The following is a 16,249-nucleotide window of genomic DNA, read 5'->3' as shown; positions in this document are numbered from 1 at the left end:
TAAAAAAAACAAGCACTTTTCTTGTTTACTGGGTGTTTACATTTTTTGAATTTATACAGAAAATGTAACGTTATTTTTTGTACTTTTTTGTAAAATGTTACATATGAATTAAAAAGAAGCCATCATCTCATGAATGGATCTTAGGGTGATATACAGATTGTAGTGTTTTTTTAATAAGAAAAAGATGCACGAGAAAGGGGGGATTTGTCAGAACTTTTTTTTTTAATATGTATTTGAATTATGTGTTATGTGTTACATCAAAGGGAAGTCAGAAGTCAGATGCATTTGCATCCTCCCAAGAATACATTTCTAACTCTCCATCACCATTTTACCCTTACATGTACTATTTAATGATTAATATAATAAAAAGTAAGAGTGATAATACCCAAACACATCACAACCATCCATCTCTTCTAATCAATGGTTATTAATGGGTTTTCAGGGTTTCTTCAACTCAAGTGGGTTTTCAATTTATCCTTGCCATATATATATATATAGAGAGAGAGAGAGAGAGTAGGAGTTGGGTAGAAAGCCTTATTTTCCTAGAAAGTCTAGGAAGCAATCAGAACGTGACATGTGGCATTGAAGGATTTTAACTAAAAGGGCAATTGTGTAATTTGACATTTTATTTTAATTTTGGAATTTATATCTCATTAACTAACTATGCATGATTTTATGGTAACTAATTCTCCATGATTTGCGAATTACTACCAGATGTAAATATCAATCAAATTCTCATTCGTTCCTTTCACAATCTTGATCAACTTTATTCGTAAATCATTTTTTACGTGAGAGATAGTTATGGCTTCAAACACAATTCTTGATTGCGGATATGGCAAATACACTTCTTTTTCTGTTTACTATTATCTGGTATGTATCGATTTTTAATTATGTCTGGAAACCAGCAGAATGTTCTTGACGTTGTGTTTTAACAGCAAGCAGATTCATACAGTTGTGTTTTAACAGCAAGCAGATTCATACAGTTGTGTTTTAGCATTCAAATTCATACAGTTGTGTTTTAACAGCAAGCAGATTCATAGAGTTGTGTTTTAGCATTCAGATTCATACAGTTGTGTTTTAACAGCAAGCATATTCATACAGTTGTGTTTTAACAACAAGCAGATTCATACAGTTGTGTTTTAACAGCAAGCAGATTCATACATTTGTGTTTTAGCATTCAGATTCATACAGTTGTGTTTTAGCAAGCAGATTCATACGCTGTGTTTTACCATCCATGCTGATAGTGCTAGAGGATTTCTTGACGCTGTGTTTTAACAGCAAGCAGATTAATACGATTTGTTTTCTTGATGTGTTTCTTCATGAAGGATAGAAGGAAGAGAGAGAGAGATAGAGAGAAAGGGAGAGAGAGAAAGAAAAATCGCAAGAAATGTGGGGTGGTTATGGAATGACAATTATATCCATATTTAAAATAAGCTAAATGACATATCTACCCCTGATTAATTAAATAATCCTATTTTTAAGAAACACATATTACCAAAATGCCACCAAGATGATCTCAACCATTAAACACACCCATTGGATGGCCCAGATCGCTTCCTAGACTTTCTAGGAAAAACACACTTTCCGTAGGATCCCCACTATATATATATATATATATATATATATATAGGGAGCCGCTAGAATGAAAACCACCCCGAGTTGAAAGAACCGCGAGAACTACACCCCACGGGTGGGCGTTCACCATGATTTTTTTTACAACTAGATGTGTGTATTATAAACACAGCCGTAAAAAAAAAATTAAACGCCGCGGCCGAGGGGGTAGTTTTTTACACCACAAGTTTGGTGAAAAAAAAATTAAAAACACCAAACTTGTGGTGTAAAAAACTACCCCCTCGGCCTCGGCGTTTAAATTTTTTTATTTACGGCTGTGTTTATAATACACACATCTAGTTGTAAAAAAAATCATGGTGAACGCCCACCCGTGGGGTGTAGTTCTCGCGGTTCTTACAACTCGAGGTGGTTCTCATTCTAGCAGCCCCCTATATATATATATATATATATATATATATATATATATATATATATATATAGGGTCAGGATTTAGAGAAAACGGTAGAAAGTGTGAGAACGGTGAGAACGCTTATTGATCGTCCGATCAAAACAATCTATGGACTAGATTGGCGCGGTGGCATTTTAGTAAATAACACAATTTTATTACGTGGACGCACTTCATTAAGGGTAAAAAAGGTAAAAAACCATTCCTCACATAAAATGCCATTGAAAAATAAAACACCAAATAAATGCAAAACACCAATTTTATCACTGCGTACTTTTTTCTGTGTTTTTATTTAAGCTCTCTGGCTACAAAAACGCCAAAAAAATATGAAACGCCATTATATATAACGCCAAAGCTTACATCCGGATAAATGTTAATTACATTTTTTGTTATAAAAATAACATCCCGCCTAAACTACGCGCCAAAAAAATTCTATAAATAGAAACGTCTCACCACCTTCCGTTTGTCACACAAAAAAACACACAGTGGTTGCTAAAAAAATTTACAACTCAATAAAACGCCAAAAAATACAACGACAGCAAACATCTTTTCTTTGATACTCAGTAATGTTCTGCATGAAGCTTCATTTAATGATTTGTTACGTGAGTGTAGTAAGATTTTGCTGCATGAGATGGACAAAATTGAAAAAGCAGGGACTGATGACACCCATATGTCATACTGTCATCTTTGTTCCTGAAGAAGGTTTGGATGATAAGAAGAGACCTATACCAGTGTAATGCTACTTTGGCCTCAATGAATATAATGAAGACCACAGGCAGATAGCATCCACCCACAGGGGGTCGATCTATGTCTCCAACATCCACAAACACACTTCAACACATGAACCAAGAAAATAAACAACGCCAAACCCAAAACGCCAATTATTTGTCACATTTCTTGTAGTTTCAAAAGAAAAAAGAGACTGATGACACTTAAGATTTAAAATCATAAATTGCTTCTACTAAGTTTTTTTTTTAATTTTCTTTATCTATTGTTTGTTTTGTAATGTCAGTTAATAAACAACAAAAGAATATTAATGCTATAATGAAAAATATAATAAAACGCCAAAATTAGCAAATACGTGTAAAATGCCATAATGCCATAAAAACGCCCCCAAAAAATACCAAACTATAATAAAATTAATTTGAACAACTAATATTATAAAAAAAAGTGTGAAATAATGTGCAAAGAATATAAAACCAAAGAAGTCCAATAGTTATCTAACCGCCATTGGAAAACAAAACGCCATAATTACAGCCGTCAAAAGATTTGACGTGTTACACAATTGAAACAGTTGAGTCTGAAAACAAAACACGGTAAACTGCAAAAAAAACAGTAAAATGAAACGACGGAAAACATAATTACTAACATTTATTATATTAAATTTATTTATCTTTTTCAAAACGCCATAATTACCTGTCATACGCGGGGAAAAAAGTCAATATAAAAGAAGACCATGAGAACCCAAGCTCAAACACGCCAAAAAGACTACAACGCCACATATTCTCCAAAACGCCAAAAAATTTAAAATGGCTAAGGTTATTGCATGGAGGTTTGAAAGGAAAGAGAAACGATTCATCATAAAGTTCTCCGACAGGAGAAGGGTAAAGGTAAGTGTCACACCCCCAAAATCCACCTGCGGATAACACCCGCTTTGAGGGCGTGACTGACCAGGATCCAGCCACCAATTATACTGAGCATTGAATTAATAGTAGAAATATTTAATATCCAAAGTAGTTAGCAACATCGTAGTTTAAGTTCGATAATTAGTTTAACAAAACAGCGGAAGCATAAACCAAAGTAGTTTTAAAGATAGTCCTTAGTTCAAAGTAAATAAACCTAACACACGGGTTTGACGAACACTACACATCCCCAAGCAGCAGCTCCTGAGTCACTGGTTACCTGCAAAGCATGCAGTAAGGGGTCAACAATAATGCTGAGTGAGTTCACTAGTTGTCCAGTTTTAGTTTACCAAAAACTTAAGTTGTTTAGATAAAGCATTTATAATCACGTTGTGGGGAGCTACCCCATCTGTAAGCTCACTAAACTGTAGATACCGAAACTGTTGACGGAATATAAATATTCGTGCCCCGAGTCAATGTCTATCGTCATTGACCATGTTGCAAGGTCTACTAGTTCACGCCCGATCTCCCCCGGTCACGGTGTGAGGTTGTCAAACCTAATAGCGCTATCAACTAATAACCCGTTCGCCCCCGGCGATTAATCGGTACTGTAAGCAGGGACTTAAGGTGATAGAGTTTCGTTTAGCATGGCTAGTTTGTGATTTATAAATAGTATCCAAACGTATCTCCCCCGGAGATAGTAATTACCCATTCTGTTTTCCCCCGGAGTGATGGGTTAAAAGTATTTTTCTCAAAGTTGGTAATTTGTTCGTGTCCCTCCGCGGGACGCATGCTTTTAGTGTGTGAACTCACCTTGGGTTGCTCGGCAGATTGGGTTACTTGTCAAACACGTTGGTCACCACGTCCTAACATGGTTACCGGTATAGGTCAGGTTTGGCGTACAAGCAATCACGTAAAAACTTACACATAACTAACACGTTGCATGCATAACAATATAGACAGTGGGTTATTGGGCCGGCCCTAGCATTTACACAGTCAAACAGTAACACGCAGATCAGTCAACAGGTAGCCCATATTAAACATACTATGGCCCAATAACCAAAGTGGACAGCCCAGTCGCAACCAGATGGTCTCGAGTCGCAACCAGGAGGTCTCGGCTTGTCACGCTGTGGTTGCGAGTCGCAACCGTGTGGTCTCGAGTTATCACGCTGTGGTTGCGAGTCGCAACCGTCGTAGTCTCGAGTCGCAATCGTGAGGTTTCGAGTTGTCATGCTATGGTTGCGAGTCGCAACTGCGTGGTCTCGAGTTGTCATGCCATGGTTGCGAGTCGCAACGGTGCGGTTGCGAGTCGTAATGCTGTCCCTTTCATGTACACGTGATGATGCAGATGCATCAGTCCCATTAGTACAATGTAATCAGGCCCAAATCGAGTAATAGCCAATAAGGTTTCACTAACACTTTTCCTAATCTGACCATTAAACAAAATAGATCAAACTTTGCCATTTTTGAAATCTTCAAACCACATTCAACAAGTTCATCCCATATTCATAAATTTCTAGGGTTTTCACCTTAACATAATCATACATTTTTGAACCGAAAATCACATATTTCATCAAGATCATCATGCAAGAACAAAGAAACATACAATATATAGCCGAAATCTTATGTTTTAACATCATCATTTTGCAAGAAACCATGAAGCATAGTATGGTTAGCCATAAATACTCTTAGACTACCATTTTCTAACCATTGTTAAACATGTTACCACATATTGTCAAACTTTACAAATCAACCTAAGAATCATGCATAACCATTCTAACTAAACCCTTGCTAGCTCACATAAAACATACATAAAATAATCACTAACCGGTTGAGAAGAAGGAGCCGAAAACAAAGAGAAGGGAACCGAGAAGATGGAGTGTCCGAGTGATGATCTTGACCGAGTTTCTTGTCCGAGATCCTTGCCTGAACCGAAAGAGGAAGAAGAGAATGGGTTGTTGTTTGGGGTTTCTAGTTGAGAGAGAATAGAAGGAGTGTGGATGTGTTGTGTAACAAATGAGGGAAATGGGGAAAGGTTTGGGATTTTATACAAGGTTCCAAAATAAGCTTAGGGGGTTTCGGCCCAAACCGGTTACGGCCCAAGAGGCCCACTCGAAACCGAGTGGCCCACTCGCAACCGAGTGGTTGCGAGTCATGGTCTCGAGTCGTGGTCTCGGCTCTCACATATATATATATATATATACTACATACATATCACACATATCATGCACAAAGATCACGTTTTCATTTAATATCATATATATATATACAAAAATATTACAAGGTGTACGTTCGGAAAACCTAGAGTGTCACATTATCCCCAAGTTTTAAGAACTTTCGTCCCGAAAGTTAAGGCAGCCACTGCCAAGCTAGCGTGTTTCAACGGGGTGTCACATCATCCCCCCGTTAGTTTGGAATTTCGTCCCGAAATTCGGTTGTAGCTTCAGTGCTGGGGTTTTCGTTTGGGAACAACTGGGGATACTTGGACTTCATCTGGTCTTCCCGCTCCCAGGTAAACTCTGGGCCACGTCGTGAGTTCCAACGAACTCGCACGAGAGGTATCTGGCTACGTTTGAGGGTTTTGATTTCTCGATCCGTGATCTCAATCGGTTCCTCAATAAAGTGTAGCTGTTCATCAATAGTGAGTTCCTTGAAAGGAATTATGAGTGTTTCATCTGACAGACACTTCTTCAGATTAGACACGTGAAAAACATTGTGCACTGCACTCAGCTCTGCAGGCAGGTTCAATCTATAAGCAACCTTACCGATTTTCTCGGTAATTTCGAATGGTCCAACATACCGCGGGTTCAGCTTGCCCCGTTTTCCGAAACGGACCACACCCTTCCAGGGTGAAACTTTAAGTAGAACCCGGTCCCCGACCTGGAATTCTAGTGGTTTCCTACGCTTGTCATCGTAGCTTTTCTGACGGTCACGAGCTGCCGCCATGCGTTGCCTGATCTAGGAAATCTTTTCCGTTGTATCTACCACCAGTTCTGGGCCTGTGAGTTGACTATCACCGACTTCCGCCCAGCAGAGAGGTGATCGGCATTTACGACCGTACAATGCCTCAAAAGGTGCCGCCTGAATGCTAGTGTGGTAGCTGTTATTGTAGGAGAATTCCACCAGCGGTAGATGTTTCTCCCAGTTCTTGCCAAAATCGATCACACATGCTCTAAGCATGTCTTCCAGGGTTTGGATGGTGCGCTCAGACTGCCCATCCGTTTGTGGGTGGTACGCGGTGCTCATGTCCAAACGTGAGCCAAAGGATTTGTGCATAGCTTGCCACAACTCGGAAGTAAAACGAGCGTCTCGGTCGGAAATAATAGAAGTTGGCACCCCGTGCCTGGAGACTACTTCCTTTAAATAGATTTCTGCTAAGGTAGAAAACTTGTCTGTTTCCTTAATGGCCAGAAAGTGTGCAGACTTAGTCAATCGATCTACTATCACCCAAATAGTGTCATTCCCGCGTTGGGATCTAGGTAGCCCTGTAACGAAATCCATGGAAATCTGCTCCCATTTCCATTTCGGGATTTCGGGTTGCTGGAGTAGGCCTGCTGGTTTCTGATACTCAGTCTTGACTCTTGCGCAGGTCAAACATTTGCTAACGTAAGCTGCTATGTGGGCTTTCATGCCAGGCCACCAGTAAGTGGTCCTTAAGTCGTAGTACATCTTATCTGAACCAGGATGTACTGAATAACGGGACTTATGGGCTTCGTCCATCACAAGCTCTCGTAGATCTCCGTAAAGTGGGACCCAAATGCGCCCAGCCACATAGTAGGCGCCGTCTTCTTTTTGTTCTAGTCGCTGTCTCGATCCTCGCAGGGACTCAGCCCTGATGTTCTCCGGTTTCAGAGCTTCAATTTGAGCATTTCGAATCTGGGTAGGAAGATTTGACTGGATGGTAAGTTGTAATGCTCGCACGCGCTTGGGCGTAGTGTCTTTTCGGCTGAGGGCGTCTGCCACGACATTGGCCTTGCCCGGATGGTACTTGATGGCGCATTCATAATCATTCAGAAGTTCGACCCATCGACGTTGTCGCATGTTTAATTCCTTTTGCCTAAAGATATGCTCGAGACTCCTGTGATCGGTGTAGATAGTGCACTTGGTACCGTACAGGTAATGTCTCCATATCTTAAGCGCAAAGATCACTGCTCCTAGTTCCAAGTCATGCGTAGTGTAGTTCCTTTCGTGCGTCTTAAGTTGTCGAGAGGCGTAAGCAATAACTTTGTCGCGTTGCATTAACACACAACCGAGCCCATGGATGGATGCATCGCAGTAAACCACAAAGTCGTCAGTGCCTTCAGGCAACGAGAGAATAGGAGCACTACAGAGATTATCCTTTAGTGTCTGAAACGCGGTTTCCTGAGCTTCACCCCATTTATAAACCATACCCTTCTGAGTAAGAGCCGTGAGAGGCTGAGCGATCTTGGAGAATCCCATGATAAATCTTCGGTAGTATCCCACCAGTCCCAAGAATTGGCGGACTTCGGTCGGAGTCTTAGGGGTAGGCCAATTCTTTATAGAGTCGATCTTAGCCGGGTCGACGTGAATTCCATCTTTGTTAACCACGTGCCCAAGGAAATGGACTTCTCGAAGCCAGAAGTCGCATTTCGAGAACTTGGCATACAGTTGCTCATTGCGAAGGAGTTCGAGGATAAGGCGTAGGTGCTGTTCATGCTCTTCCTGACTTTTTGAGTAGATCAGGATGTCGTCGATAAACACGATCACGAATTTGTCGAGGTAAGGTTTGCACACTCTGTTCATGAGATCCATGAATACCGCGGGCGCGTTGGTCATTCCAAAGGGCATAACGAGGAATTCATAATGACCATAGCGAGTTCTGAATGCCGTTTTGGAGATGTCTTCATTACGGACCCTTAGCTGATGATAGCCTGATCGCAGGTCAATTTTAGAATAGTAGCTCGATCCTTGCAACTGATCGAATAGGTCGTCGATTCGCGGGAGAGGGTAACGATTCTTGATGGTAACCTTGTTCAGCTCACGATAGTCAATGCACATTCGGAACGTGCCATCCTTCTTCTTGACAAAGAGTACCGGTGCTCCCCAGGGTGATGAACTAGGGCGAATAAACCCTTTATCCAATAGTTCCTGTAGTTGAGTAGAGAGTTCCTTCAATTCTGCGGGGGCTAGTCGATAAGGCGCACGAGCTATGGGCGCTGCTCCGGGAGCTAGCTCGATTTGGAATTCGACCTGACGGTGGGGAGGGAGTCCAGGTAATTCCTCAGGAAATACCTCGGGGTAGTCACGTACTATCGGAAAATCTTCAATCCTCTTTTCCTTTTCCTGCGTGTTGGTGACAAGTGCTAAGATAGCGGTGTGCCCTTTTCGCAAACACTTCTGGGCCTTCAAGAAAGAGATAACGCCGGAGATTTCTCCGCTTTTGCCACCTTGTACAATAAGAGGTTTGCCAGAACGGCGGGGAATACGAACTGCTTTCTCTTGACAGAGGATCTCAGCGCGATGCTTGGATAACCAATCCATACCAATGACGACGTCGAAGCTTCCAAGAGCAACAGGGAAAAGATCGATACTAAATGTCTGACCAGACAATTCTAGTTTGCAGCCTTTGATAATATGTGAGGCCTCGATGTTTCTACCATTAGCTAACTCGACGATATGATGTGAACTTAGTAACGAAAGCGGACGCTTAAGCTTCTTACTAATACGTAGAGACACATAACTAGCATCGGCTCCAGAATCAAATAATACAGAAACATAACGATCATCGAGTAGGAACTTACCCGCCACGACATTGGGGTCATTCCTCGCTTCTCCAGCTCCAATCACAAAAGCCCTTCCTCTAGCACCATTCCCAGCATTGTTACTCTGATCGTTGTTTCCAGCTCCCTGATTGTTGTTGCGGTTCTGGTTCAGTTCAGGGCAATTCTTCTTGTAGTGCCCCTCGGCTCCACACTGGAAACAACCCTTAGCGTTCCCGTGATGTTGTTGCTGCTGGTTCTGCCCCACGGGACGTGGACTCCTACAGTCCTTGGCCTCATGCCCCATTTTATTACATCGCTGACACTGACCTTTCCCACACGGCCCACTGTGATGTCGATTACACTTGTTGCACTTGGGGTGGTTACCGCGATAGCCACCCTGTTGTTGAGTGCCCTTGTTGTTTTCAGTTTTCCTTTGCTGTGCCGGGGCCTGAGTGGGGTTAGCATCCTTGCTTTGATTTCCTTCCCACTTACGCTTGTTGTCACTAGAAGTTCTGACAGTAGCACTGATCCTTTTGGGCAACCTGCCCTCTTCTACGGCCTGATCAGTAAGTTTGTGAGCAAGTCGAACGATCGGCTGAATGGTAGTGTGGTTGGCTGAAGTTACATGGCTTCGAATTTCTGGAGCCAAACCCTTGATGTACAGTTCGATTCTTCGATACATAGGTCGAGACATGTTTGGGCAAAGAGCAGCATAGTCATTGGACAGCTTGGTGTAGGTTTCAATCTCTGACCCAACCATCTTAAGCGCATAGTACTCGTTCTCAAGCTTGTGGATGTCATCCCGGTGACAGTACTCCTCCTTAATCATGTCCTTGAAATCCTCCCATGCCGTAGCATTAGCAGTTTCCAATCCAAACATCTGAATTTGCGCCTTCCACCAAGAAAGCGCGTTTCCTTCAAGCGTAGCAGTAGCAAACTTCACCCAATTCGCAGGGGGACACTCACAGACAGCAAAGACAGCTTCAACTTTCTCAATCCAGTGCAGAAGACCTATGGCACCCTCAGTGCCGTTGAAAGGGAGAGGCTTGCAATCCATGAAAGTTTTGAAAGTACACACGGGTGGTTGCGCAGGTGCATGCTGACCTGTTCGTGAGAAGCGAAGCGTACAGATTTAGGGATAAAAGGCGATGTGGCGGTAGGATCTAAACATCCTAGGATAACGAGTTTACCTATAGGGTGAGCTGCGAAAGCTGCAGCCACTGTGTTGAGCAGGTTAGTGAACTGAGCCTGAGTCATGTTGATGTTTCCTCTTCCGCGTCCACTCATTGTCTTCATAACCAGAAAACACAGTATGAGTGTGATGTCGTAATGTAGCGAGAATGAGATAGAAGAGAGAGGTGTATCTATCTAGTTTAGGCACACTAGTACATATAGTAAAACAGGAAACATAAGGTAAGCAAACAAGTAGACACTGGTCCGAGCTATGAGGTCAAAAGGTTGAGCCTTGCACTTAGAGTGTAGTGTCGTCGCGAGTCACAGGTTATAGTCTGGTTTTTCTCAAAAAGATTTTTCCCTTTTTAAAACCAAGTTCACTATAACCAATGGCTCTGATACCAATCTGTCACACCCCCAAAATCCACCTGCGGATAACACCCGCTTTGAGGGCGTGACTGACCAGGATCCAGCCACCAATTATACTGAGCATTGAATTAATAGTAGAAATATTTAATATCCAAAGTAGTTAGCAACATCGTAGTTTAAGTTCGATAATTAGTTTAACAAAACAGCGGAAGCATAAACCAAAGTAGTTTTAAAGATAGTCCTTAGTTCAAAGTAAATAAACCCAACACACGGGTTTGACGAACACTACACATCCCCAAGCAGCAGCTCCTGAGTCACTGGTTACCTGCAAAGCATGCAGTAAGGGGTCAACAATAATGCTGAGTGAGTTCACTAGTTGTCCAGTTTTAGTTTACCAAAAACTTAAGTTGTTTAGATAAAGCATTTATAATCACGTTGTGGGGAGCTACCCCATCTGTAAGCTCACTAAACTGTAGATACCGAAACTGTTGACGGAATATAAATATTCGTGCCCCGAGTCAATGTCTATCGTCATTGACCATGTTGCAAGGTCTACTAGTTCACGCCCGATCTCCCCCGGTCACGGTGTGAGGTTGTCAAACCTAATAGCGCTATCAACTAATAACCCGTTCGCCCCCGGCGATTAATCGGTACTGTAAGCAGGGACTTAAGGTGATAGAGTTTCGTTTAGCATGGCTAGTTTGTGATTTATAAATAGTATCCAAACGTATCTCCCCCGGAGATAGTAATTACCCATTCTGTTTTCCCCCGGAGTGATGGGTTAAAAGTATTTTTCCCAAAGTTGGTAATTTGTTCGTGTCCCTCCGCGGGACGCATGCTTTTAGTGTGTGAACTCACCTTGGGTTGCTCGGCAGATTGGGTTACTTGTCAAACACGTTGGTCACCACGTCCTAACATGGTTACCGGTATAGGTCAGGTTTGGCGTACAAGCAATCACGTAAAAACTTACACATAACTAACACGTTGCATGCATAACAATATAGACAGTGGGTTATTGGGCCGGCCCTAGCATTTACACAGTCAAACAGTAGCACGCAGATAAGTCAACAGGTAGCCCATATTAAACATACTATGGCCCAATAACCAAAGTGGACAGCCCAGTCGCAACCAGATGGTCTCGAGTCGCAACCAGGAGGTCTCGGCTTGTCACGCTGTGGTTGCGAGTCGCAACCGTGTGGTCTCGAGTTATCACGCTGTGGTTGCGAGTCGCAACCGTCGTAGTCTCGAGTCGCAATCGTGAGGTTTCGAGTTGTCATGCTATGGTTGCGAGTCGCAACTGCGTGGTCTCGAGTTGTCATGCCATGGTTGCGAGTCGCAACGGTGCGGTTGCGAGTCGTAATGCTGTCCCTTTCATGTACACGTGATGATGCAGATGCATCAGTCCCATTAGTACAATGTAATCAGGCCCAAATCGAGTAATAGCCAATAAGGTTTCACTAACACTTTTCCTAATCTGACCATTAAACAAAATAGATCAAACTTTGCCATTTTTGAAATCTTCAAACCACATTCAACAAGTTCATCCCATATTCATAAATTTCTAGGGTTTTCACCTTAACATAATCATACATTTTTGAACCGAAAATCACATATTTCATCAAGATCATCATGCAAGAACAAAGAAACATACAATATATAGCCGAAATCTTATGTTTTAACATCATCATTTTGCAAGAAACCATGAAGCATAGTATGGTTAGCCATAAATACTCTTAGACTACCATTTTCTAACCATTGTTAAACATGTTACCACATATTGTCAAACTTTACAAATCAACCTAAGAATCATGCATAACCATTCTAACTAAACCCTTGCTAGCTCACATAAAACATACATAAAATAATCACTAACCGGTTGAGAAGAAGGAGCCGAAAACAAAGAGAAGGGAACCGAGAAGATGGAGTGTCCGAGTGATGATCTTGACCGAGTTTCTTGTCCGAGATCCTTGCTTGAACCGAAAGAGGAAGAAGAGAATGGGTTGTTGTTTGGGGTTTCTAGTTGAGAGAGAATAGAAGGAGTGTGGATGTGTTGTGTAACAAATGAGGGAAATGGGGAAAGGTTTGGGATTTTATACAAGGTTCCAAAATAAGCTTAGGGGGTTTCGGCCCAAACCGGTTACGGCCCAAGAGGCCCACTCGAAACCGAGTGGCCCACTCGCAACCGAGTGGTTGCGAGTCATGGTCTCGAGTCGTGGTCTCGGCTCTCACATATATATATATATATATACTACATACATATCACACATATCATGCACAAAGATCACGTTTTCATTTAATATCATATATATATATACAAAAATATTACAAGGTGTACGTTCGGAAAACCTAGAGTGTCACATTATCCCCAAGTTTTAAGAACTTTCGTCCCGAAAGTTAAGGCAGCCACTGCCAAGCTAGCGTGTTTCAACGGGGTGTCACAGTAAGGACAATAAAAGCCATGATGAGAATGAATGAAAATGTTCAGAAGGATATCCTGGCCCTTGGGGTTCCAATAGACAACGATTGTGAAAGAACGAGAACTGTAATAAAAAGACTGGAGAGAAAGTTTCCACCAGAAGATGTTGAAAATGATGATGATATTGAATATACTCATATACCAAAACTTAGCAGTTGGGTATTGCATGAGAAAGAATGAACACTTGAAGTGACTTATAAAAACGGGGTGCAATATTCAAGGCCAATGGAAGAAATGTTGAAGACAGGGTTGCTATCTATCATTGAACAACTCTGTGATTTAACACATTCAAACGATCCAAAATCCAAGGATGTAGTGGTATCCAAGAATAGGCTGCAGCAAAGAAGAGACGAGCTAATGGCGTTATACGCAAAAATGAAATTTGATGATGAAGAATCTGAAGAAAGTGATGAACAAAGCGATGAGTACATCTCTGATGTAATCCCACCTACGGAAGACTATTAGTTTACTTTGATTTTCGTGTTATTGTAGTTTTATAAAATATTAATGTATGGAAATGAATTATTAACAAAAAGATACAAAACGCCAAAAATGACATGGAAAAAGCCATAACGCCAAAAAATTAACTATGTGACACAAAAAGAATTAATTCAAAGAGAAGAAATATGAGAAAAAACAGTAAAACGCTAAATAATTAATAAATCTACATAACGCCAAAATTATCTTGCACGCAAAAAACAAAGAAGCATGTCAAACGCGAAAATCGTGAAAGGAGAAGAATACTAAAAAGACAAAAAAACCCCTCAGACCCTGATCATGCCCCGCGCCACGTGTTCGGCCAGGATGCGTTCTCACCGGTCTCACACTTTTTGCCGTTTTCTCCTAATCCCGTTTCTCTCTCTCTCTCTCTCTATATATATATATATATATATAGAGAGAGAGAGACAGAGAGAGGAAGGTTAACGTACATTACATTATGGCTTAACGTACATCACGTACGACAGGTAATTACGCACGTTCATTTTAAAATCACGCACGTTGTAACTCAAAAATCCAAAATCACGCATGTTGAAACACAATAATCACGCATATTGAAAACATTAATCACGCATGTTATAGAACAAATCACGCACGTTGTTGTACGTGAAGTACGTTAAGCCGTAATGTACGATATACTTTTTCTATATATATATATATATATATATATATATATATATATATATATATAGGGCCAGGATCATTTCAGAACCATAAATATTTACAGAACTCGCAGAACTCCTAATAAACAATCTTTTTATTTATATATTTTTATGTTTAGGATAATTTTATCATTTATTATGTGTATTTTTACGATTACATACATATTAAGAGTAATTTTATCATTTTTTATATGTAATTTTATAATTACACATATGTAAACTAGTTTTTTTACATATATGTAACTAGCTTATAACCCCGTGTATTACACGGGTTGAGTGACGAAAAATGTAAATTATAAACTTATATATAATCCTTATTAATGAAATGACTTATTTAGATAAATTAGTAAAAATAAAGAACAGTTATATTTTCGTTACTTGTACATGTGATTTGATACTTTATTAGTAATTATAGTTTATATCCAAATAATATATTTTATCTTAACAAATATATATGGTTAGCGTAAAATGAAAACTTCTACAAGTTGTGAAAACTTAAAGAACTCAACCTTACAAAAGGTTTTTTGAATTTTTTTTACAGAGGGTGTGAATGAGCAGTTAGAGACTCAAAGTGTTAAACTTTTTGATTTTGGATTCAAATGGTTAAAACCACTAAAACGTAGGGACTCAAAAAGTAATTTACTATTAATTAAATGTGAAATTATACGTTTGATCTCTAACTATATTAAATAATATTATACTTATTATATTATTTGATACATTTATATTTGTTATAGATAATTATTATTTAAATTTGAATTTAGACGTTTATCTCTAACTATATTAATTAATATTATATTATATTTTGTGTATAAAATTAATATGTAATACTATATTAATTAAAAGATTTTTGTTTATTAGAATAGGAAGATTAGTTATGACACAAATATATAATTTTGGCAATTAAACATATGTAAAGTACTTTTAACATGCATGTAATCAAAGAAATACATATAATAGATGATAAAAAGATCCTAAATACAAAAACTCATATATAAAATGATTGTTTATTAGTAGTTCTGAAAGTTCTGTAGTTATTTAGAGTTCTGAAATGAACTCAACCCTATATATATATATATATATATATATATATATATATATATATATATATATATATATATAGGGAAAGACTTAGGAGAAAACCCTCTATTTTGAGAAAACCTTGGAAACCCCTCACAAGGCCTACAATTAGCCACGTCATTGATTGGAGATGGCAAAACGGAGGGTATTTTGGTCTTTTTACATTGCTCTTTCTCTCTCTCTTCCTGACATGTTATACCAGTTCCTCTTTCTTCTTTATACCAATACCCAATGTCAGTACACATTTCTCTCTCACACATATCTCTTACACACACTTATTCACATTCATATCCAGATCTGTACACCTCTCTCTCTTCCTTTATCTGATTAGTTTCTCTCTCTCTCTCTCTCTCCCTCTCTTCATCAAATCTCTCTCTCATCGTTATCTTTTTTTCCCACCACACGACCATCACCACCGCACCACCACCATCATCTCCACCGCACCACCACCATCATCACCACCGAACAACCATCAGTATTGTACCTCTGGCACCACCGTAAACACCTCCAACCCTGTTGCGAAACCCCTACCACCGTTCCACCTTTACAACCGTCGGCCGACCCCCGCTGCACAACCCCCACCACTGCCACCACTGCCCCTCCACCACCGCCATCCCCCAACCCCAACC

Source organism: Helianthus annuus, chromosome 11 (genome assembly GCF_002127325.2).
Source record: "Helianthus annuus cultivar XRQ/B chromosome 11, HanXRQr2.0-SUNRISE, whole genome shotgun sequence".
Taxonomy (NCBI): domain Eukaryota; kingdom Viridiplantae; phylum Streptophyta; class Magnoliopsida; order Asterales; family Asteraceae; genus Helianthus; species Helianthus annuus.
The sequence above is the reverse complement of the archived record's forward strand: the minus strand, read 5'-3'. Positions refer to the sequence as shown.